This window comes from Stegastes partitus, unplaced genomic scaffold (genome assembly GCF_000690725.1).
Source record: "Stegastes partitus isolate 25-593 unplaced genomic scaffold, Stegastes_partitus-1.0.2 Scaffold961, whole genome shotgun sequence".
NCBI lineage: Eukaryota > Metazoa > Chordata > Actinopteri > Pomacentridae > Stegastes > Stegastes partitus.
Window position 1 is genome coordinate 71,392 of NW_007578692.1, and position 7,849 is coordinate 79,240.

A 7,849-nucleotide genomic window follows, 5' to 3' on the forward strand; every position below is an offset into this window, starting at 1 on the left:
AGGTCAAACATGAACAATAAGAACTTTGGGAAAATCTTAGTTCACCAATTTTTGCCTGGTTTGTTTATTGGCAGTGAAGTGATTCCGGTTTCATTTGTATAGTGCTCTGCAGAACAATAAACAATAGTTGTTGCATGCACCTAGTCACATGAAAAACAACTTTAATTTTAAATATATCTTCCTATTTCAGAACAGAAAATATATGATTTTTTAAAATTAGAAGTCTAAAGACATTTTCACAGACTAATAAAAAAAGTATTAAATTCCCGTTTTTGACTTGAGACAAGGGTGGTTTTGCAAAAATCTTTTATGCTTTCTTTTTCTTATAATGACAATATTTTAGCCACTTGGGTACAGCAGGAAATGCTTTATACACGACACATATGATCATCTCAATAGACTGCTGTGGGAAACCTACTTTTTAGCTTAATTAGTATTTTCTATACTGCATCTGCAAGGGTTCGCAAGGGTCAGCATGATGTAAATTTCATCATCTGCTCACGTCCATGAGGTTTCACGCGCACCATATGCCGGAAATTTATGACCGTGGAGAACAGATGCAAACATATAAACACCTAATGAGGCATAAACAGAGCTGCATGCTGATTTCTGGGTTATATCTGCACCTTTTCACATCCAGCAAACTCATAGACGCACCAGCAACAATTTAGTTTCTTTTTTAACTATGTTTCTCGTTTAATCTCCTGGTGTAAATTAAATAAATCCTGAGCTCTATAGCGTCCTATATATGAACACAAATTAAAGCACAGACTTGCCACATTCATGTGGTATCAATTATATAATTTCAAATTAAAGCAAAAATATGTGTAGCTTTCCAAATACCTCCAACGTGGACGGTACATGTTTAAGATTCAGTAGCTTTTTGAATTTTCTGTTACAGGCAGGAAGAGGCAATTACATCCAGCATTCATAGCAGGGGTTGTCATAATTAATTGTTTACACAAATATTAAATACACACACCTCCCACTCGCTCTTCACTCACATGAGTTAATTTCCCACAGGGCAGCGACACACACACATGCCAAAACTGGCAGGAGCTACAGGTAGGCTGTGGTGTGAAAGCCTGTTGCTAGGCAGACTGTTCAGCTTTCATGTGAACACACACACTGGTTTCCTGTGATAAAAGCCACACACACCCAGCAGCCGAGTGATCCCTGTTTGCAAAGGTTCACAATACTTTGTGATGGATACACCATGTCAATATTTCATATCTTTTAATTGGAATTTATTTTTTACTTTTTCATTTTAACTCTGAATTTGCTTAATGGCTGATTTCCATTTTATGTATGTATACAAAATATGTGACCAAATATAATTAGACAATATAACTCCAAGTCTGGGATTATAGAGTTCTCGAGTAAATGCCACTCACATGAAAAGAATATGACTTCTTCTATATAGTACTATTATAAAACAAAGGTTCAAGGTGCTGCACAAGACAGACAATAAAACTGACAAAGACTGAAAAAAAGAAAAGAAAAAAAACAATATATAAAACAACAAGAAGAGAAAAAAATGAAGGGCCCAGAATGGAACCCTGTGGAATCCCACAAGTGAGTGGAGCATTTTAAGAAGATGTCCCATCGTCAAAAGAGAAATAAAGTAGCCCATTGCCGCATCCGTCATATCAAAAAAGAATTCCAAATGGTTGTTTAAAATGCGCCCTGTCCAGTATGTTGCTTTTCCGCTGTGAAAACTGTTGTTTCTTCTATTGGTGGAAGCTGTAGACCTACCTCTCTTCACCATGATTGGTTGGGAAGCAACGTGTGGTCTGTCACATGCTTCTTGATCAAGTTACAGCAAGAATTTACTGCAGTTATCATCTAATCTGACACAGTGATAATATTGTGTTGTTTGAACCTGACAAAAAAATAATGCAGTACCTTAAAGTGGCTTTTTAAACAGATTTTTTTTCTTAAAATTTTTTTTTTTTTTAAATTCTACTTAATTTCAGCTTAAAATATTAAAACTACCATTTTAATGCTCTATAACCAAACTGAAATTGAGAAACAAATCTTATCAAGTGAGTATGTACGGCCTAATGTATGTACTGTATACTGTATATATTTGAAGATATGAAGTACTATGAGTGTGCTAGACAAGTGGTTGTTTGGATAAAGTCCCTCTCGGTTTGCTCAGTGTCTGTAGTGACTGATAAGTGGCCCTGTGATTGTACTTATCTCCATGTGGGTGGAGATATGAGATAAAGAAAAATAGAAAAAAGGTTTCAAAACACCTACTGCAAAGGCTGTTTATGTAGTTCCACGCAATTGGATATAAATAGTCTGTAATATGAGGCCTTTTATGGTTTGGTTGTGGTGGAATTACCCTGCTCGTGGCACACGCACACACAGCGATTTTATCAGGCAGCGTGGTTCATCCGAGCATTAAACAACCCCGGCACCTCTCTGTAAGAAAAACAAACAGTGTCTGCAACCAAGCGCAGACGGCTGCAGCATGTCAGCCGGCTGCAGTCGTCTGTGCAGGGCCGGCTTGTGTGTGGGCGGCCAGAGTCTCTCTGCTCAAACTGTTATCAACACAGCACTATTTTAGAGGAAAGATCTACACAGCGAAGCCTGGTAAGACACAGGGAAATGGAACTCCAAACATTTTTTTTCCTTCAAAATTACAGTTACCTGATTTACAGTTTGGAAATGACATACACTGCATTCGTCATAATTACTGTATTCTGAGGAACAACTCAACTAAAAAGCTCTTGTTTTATCCTCTTGTAAGCTCAAAGCGTGGTATACCTTATCAGTTTGAATGCCTGAAGCCTTGTTTGGTAAATCACAAGAAATCTGGATTTAATCACGTGGAACACAAGTGGAGCCTGAGACGAGCGACGCACTAATTTGCATTGGAGCATGCTAAAGTGGCCACAACAAAATCACGACGTCTGCTTTCTCGAATTAGCTTAACTGCTTCGCAATCGTACCGTGTATCCCTGGGTGACAGCAGAAGTGCTCCTCTGGGTCTGTCGCTGCTGCTTAGCGGCAGGCCTCAGCATCACATCGCTCAAATCTCGTGACAGCTTTTGTCGCTAATTCCTACACCTGACTTGCCTTGGGTAATACCTATTTATAATTATAGTAGCAGGTATTATTGATAGCTGTAATTTCTGCAGATTTATTAAAATCCAATTAATTATCTACTGGATTTTTTTAATAATGCTTTAAAATTAATAGAAACACCACTCAGAACAACTACCAGTAATTGCTTTAAGGAAATCAGTTAAAACTGCACCAACTTAGATGGAGTCTGAATTATAGGCAGTCTAACATTTCCCCTATGAATAATTACGGTGTCACAAGGAATAATATGGTCATTAGTCATGGATTAGAAGAAATTCGAGCTAATTTTTAAAGGAAAACTTGTCATGCCTCTGCAATGATGATGAACAGGCAATGCAGCACTTTCAGATGGTGCATAATTAGCTGGATGCTTCGGCTCGGCACATGAACGACCCTGAGTTTTCAGCTAAAACATCGGTAATGAGATTTAGTCATTCCACATATCAGCTTTAATTCTGTTAGCTGCAGATTTGTAGATTCAGCAGCCTGTGAAAACCTTCGGGAGCCACCTGGCTGAGAGAGCGGGATTTCTAACGGGCGCTGTTCATTCACACTGTAGCAGCCTGCGATTGTGCGGCGGAGCTGCGTTTCATCTGAGCGTCTGCATGACAGCCTGAATGCGGCCCTCCCTCAAAGATATAATAGGGTTTTATTTGCCCCTTGAGAACTGGTGAGGAAGCCCAAAATGCAGCTGCAGGGCCACAGGAGTGCCACCCCCCCTCCGCCAAGACAAAAAAAAAAAAAACTCCCAGGGAGGGACTGTATAAAAGAGAAAGATTTTGTGTTTGAATGAGTCTCTGTGTACTTCTACATCTGTGAGGACCAAATGTAGCCGCAAACACACAAACATGAGCAAAAATCCTCAGATGAAGACAGTTTCTCGCTTCTCTTCGAGGAAAACTACAAGAACACAACAACTTTTTCTCTTTGAGTTTTATGTCCTGCTACTTACTTTGGTTAAAGAAACTGATGCATTAAATTCCAAATGTGAGTTATTTGTTCATTATAATTACAGGTATATAAATTAATTAGGTCTGTTCAGCTCTGCGGTTTGACAAACAGACCACGTTTACATTCCCCTGTTACTGTTAGGTATTACTTCACGATTTTTCCAGGTATTCTTTCAGGTACCTAAAAATATAAAGTAAGTTGGGTTCAACCTTTTTTTTTTTGCTTGAACGCTGATGCCAGCTGTTGCTGTTCTTTATGTTTTCTGTTGGGTAAGGTGACAGCCAATCAGTCTCCCAAGCATCCTGTTACAGCATAGGGTGGCAATTACATAAAGGTTAATCGTACTAGAGCTACACAACATGAGACGTTCACTTGATTCTCGTAGAAATCGAAAAGAATCCACCATGATATTATAGGAGCATCTACAAAAAAAGGATAAAGACGCAAAATTTAAAGCAAAAGAGTAAAATCATCTTTAGTTTTGTTTATTGTGTGATTTGAAAGTGTAGGGAGGTGGAGAGCGTCTGTAGCTATACGTCTGCATGTTGTTCCTTTGCTGAGAGTTTTTACTTTGGGATCTGTATTTTTTCAATATAGTCTTCCAAAGAATTTATTTTTGATCTCCCATAAAAGGAAACTACACTACTGTTTAGCTTAAAAGTAATCCATTTTTTTTGAGAATTTGAAAACTGGAGTGATATTGCACAATGGTCTGCTTACTTCTGATGCTAACATCATGCATGCATTATTACCATAATACCAACATTTCATTTTTAAAATATCATCATTACCAGTGTACCACAGCACAACAAAAGAAATCTTACCTTTTCTTAGAGAAGCATCAGTGACCTTGAGGACATGGGCTATTAAAGTTACACATCTCCCATAAACAGCCAGTGAAGCAGCGCCTCATGCCTGCAACAATAACTGTGGACGAGTGGCGCTGTCTTCCTTGCAAGAGCTGCGCTGAGCACAGTGGACAGAGCGACTTCAAGCACACAGAGGAGTCACCACAGAAGAAGAAAGCGTGTGAGACAGCACATGTCTTGTTTTGTGCTTGCTCCCTCGTTCCTCTCATCTTCATAGAGAGGGGTTACGTTTGGCTCGAGCTGTCTGGGGCTCAGTCAGGTCTGCATTTAGATCCTGTGTGTTCTTTGTTTCTTCTCTTTTTTTTTTTTCTTCTCCATTTTTCATTTAGTGCCAGCAGACATGGAACGAGCACAGGAGGTCAAATCACTTTGTAGTTCATGAGGACTTTTCTTTACTCTTTATGTGAGGCAATGTGAATTTTAAGAATCTAAACATTAAACCATCTATTTTGTTACAGCAGTGAGAGTAATTGTAATTCAGTGTGTCTGTAGGTTGCTGATAGAAAAGGTGCAGAAGAAGATTTTTCTCAACCACATTTTAAACCAAACACACACTTTGCACACACTTCTCTCCAAACCTCTCAATAATCCCTGAATCACCTTCACCAGCAAAATTTTTGTTTGAATTACGAGAAATAAAAGCATCAAGCTACAAAGCCAGAACTAGTTTCAGAACTAGTGAAGTCCAAGTGGACTGGAAAATGCATGTACAATTCTTGGTAAGTTTTCACGTGCACACGAGATTTCTTCTTTTTTTTTTTTGCAGTTCTTTGCCATTTTAAGAAGTGAAAGTGCTCAAATCCCATGAACAGCGGGGCTGATTTGAAGTGAGGGACCCCCTGCTGGCTGCTGTGAATGGAGGGTTGCATACCTTGCTGACTGGCGTTTGTGCAGCGGTCCTAACCCAGAAGAAGAAAGAGCAGAGAAAAAGAATCACAGGAAGGGGAGGTGGGGTTGGGGGTNAGAGAGAGGGAGAAAGAGAGGGAGAGAGAGGGCGAGCAAGTCCGAGAGAGAGGGAGAAAGAGAGGGAGAGAGAGGGCGAGCAAGCCACAGAGAGAGGGAGAAAGAGAGGGAGAGAGAGGGCGAGCAAGCCACAGAGAGAGGGAGAAAAAGAGGGAGAGAGAGGGCGAGCAAGCCCGAGAGAGAGGGAGAAAGAGAGGGCGAGCAAGCCTGAGAGAGAGGGAGAAAGAGAGGGAGAGCGAGGGCGAGCGAGCCCGAGAGAGAGGCAGAAAGAGAGGGAGAGAGAGGGCGAGCGAGCCTGAGAGAGAGGGAGAAAGAGAGGGAGAGCGAGGGCGAGCGAGCCCGGGAGAGAGGCAGAAAGAGAGGGGGGGAGGGATGGGAGGGAAGCATGTTCTTGAACTTGGCTGATAGGATCTGTAATTTCCTCCTCCACTGTTCCTCTATATGTATCAGCTGCTGGCTTATTACTGGCTGGCCCTGCCTCGCCTCTGATCTGGCTGTTGTGAGCCAGAGTGTGAAAATAAGAGAGCGAGGGCGAGAGAGAGAGAGAGAGAAAGAGAGAGAGAGAGAGAGAGAGAGAGAGAGAGCTCTTTGTAAGGAGCTTTCAGTGTGTGCTACAGAGGATCATATAGCGGTTCTCAAACACACCAACATGTCCTCTTCAACCCTTCTGCATGAAGCCACCAGCTGCTCCTTCATTGCAAACTTATACAAAACGTCCAGTAGCTGTCAGTGTACGGAGACGCATCAACGGGCGTAAAGGAAGAAATGCACAGGACGCTAAGCACACATTATATACATTAAACAATTAATGTTAATTATCCCGTCAGAGTGCATATCAAGGTCTGGGGTTTATTAGACAGCAGGTGAGAAATGTGCAGGCGCGATGACCTGAACAATGCTGACCGCTGCTTAATGGTTCTGACCAGATAGCCAATTAGGGCGCCTCTGAAACAGGAGGGGGGTATGTGGGTGCTCCCAGTAGACACCTACAGCGGTGTGAGAAAGGACGAACCGTGAACCAGCGACAGGGGGATGGGGGATGACCTGGAACAAGTCTGACCTGCAGCGACTCCCATCGACCATCTTAAAGGAGCTGCTGCTGCTAATAGCGCAGGACACCTTCAGAGGTCTTGTAGAGTCCAGACTTGGGTGGGAACGCTTTGTTTTGGTGGTAAGAACTAGTAGCACCATGTCAGAGCTCATTAGTGTCAAAATAAATGTTTGAAAAATCATTATTTGGAAAGTCACGAACGATCTCTTTGAGTACGATGCTACTTACGCTGAAACGAGCCACCGTGTCTGAATCGTAGATGATGAACAGGCCCACAGGTGGATCTGTAATGCTATACAATTAACTACAGATCTATCTAGTCTCGCACAAGTGGTTTCTGTTTTGGAAATCTCTTGGAGGTTTACATAAGTTGCCCTATTCAGGATGGAGTCTTCCTCCTTATATTATTACACTGAAGCTGGTAAAAAGTTAACGAGAAGATGTGACGGCATGACTCAAGATGGCAGTTACTCTTTCAAAAATATCCACACTGGTTTCATTCACTGAAGCACGATGTGAGGATTAGATTTTGAATTTACCACCTTTACCTTCCGGTCAGCTTAGAGTTAACTGACAGCTGGTTAAATCTGGAGCAAAATAAAGCAGCAAATTCTCCATCCTTTCTGTGCGAGCTTTAGAAGGACACAATAGACAAGAATACTGATTACTTTCTTTAGCTTCAATATGCATGAGTTCGCGCAGGCCCTCGGAAAAGCCATCTCAGTCGTGCCTCCGTCTGTACTATACAGCTCCTATGTCCCCTGCAGCCATAAGCAGCTAATGTATGGTGGTATAGTTTCAGTTCCACCAAATCCTCCCCCCAGACAATGCTGCTCCGCTTGGCTAACGTATTGTTCAGTCTGTGCGAACCGGCTTCCTATATTAAGAAACTGAGGCCGAGAGAGAGCGAGAGAGAGAG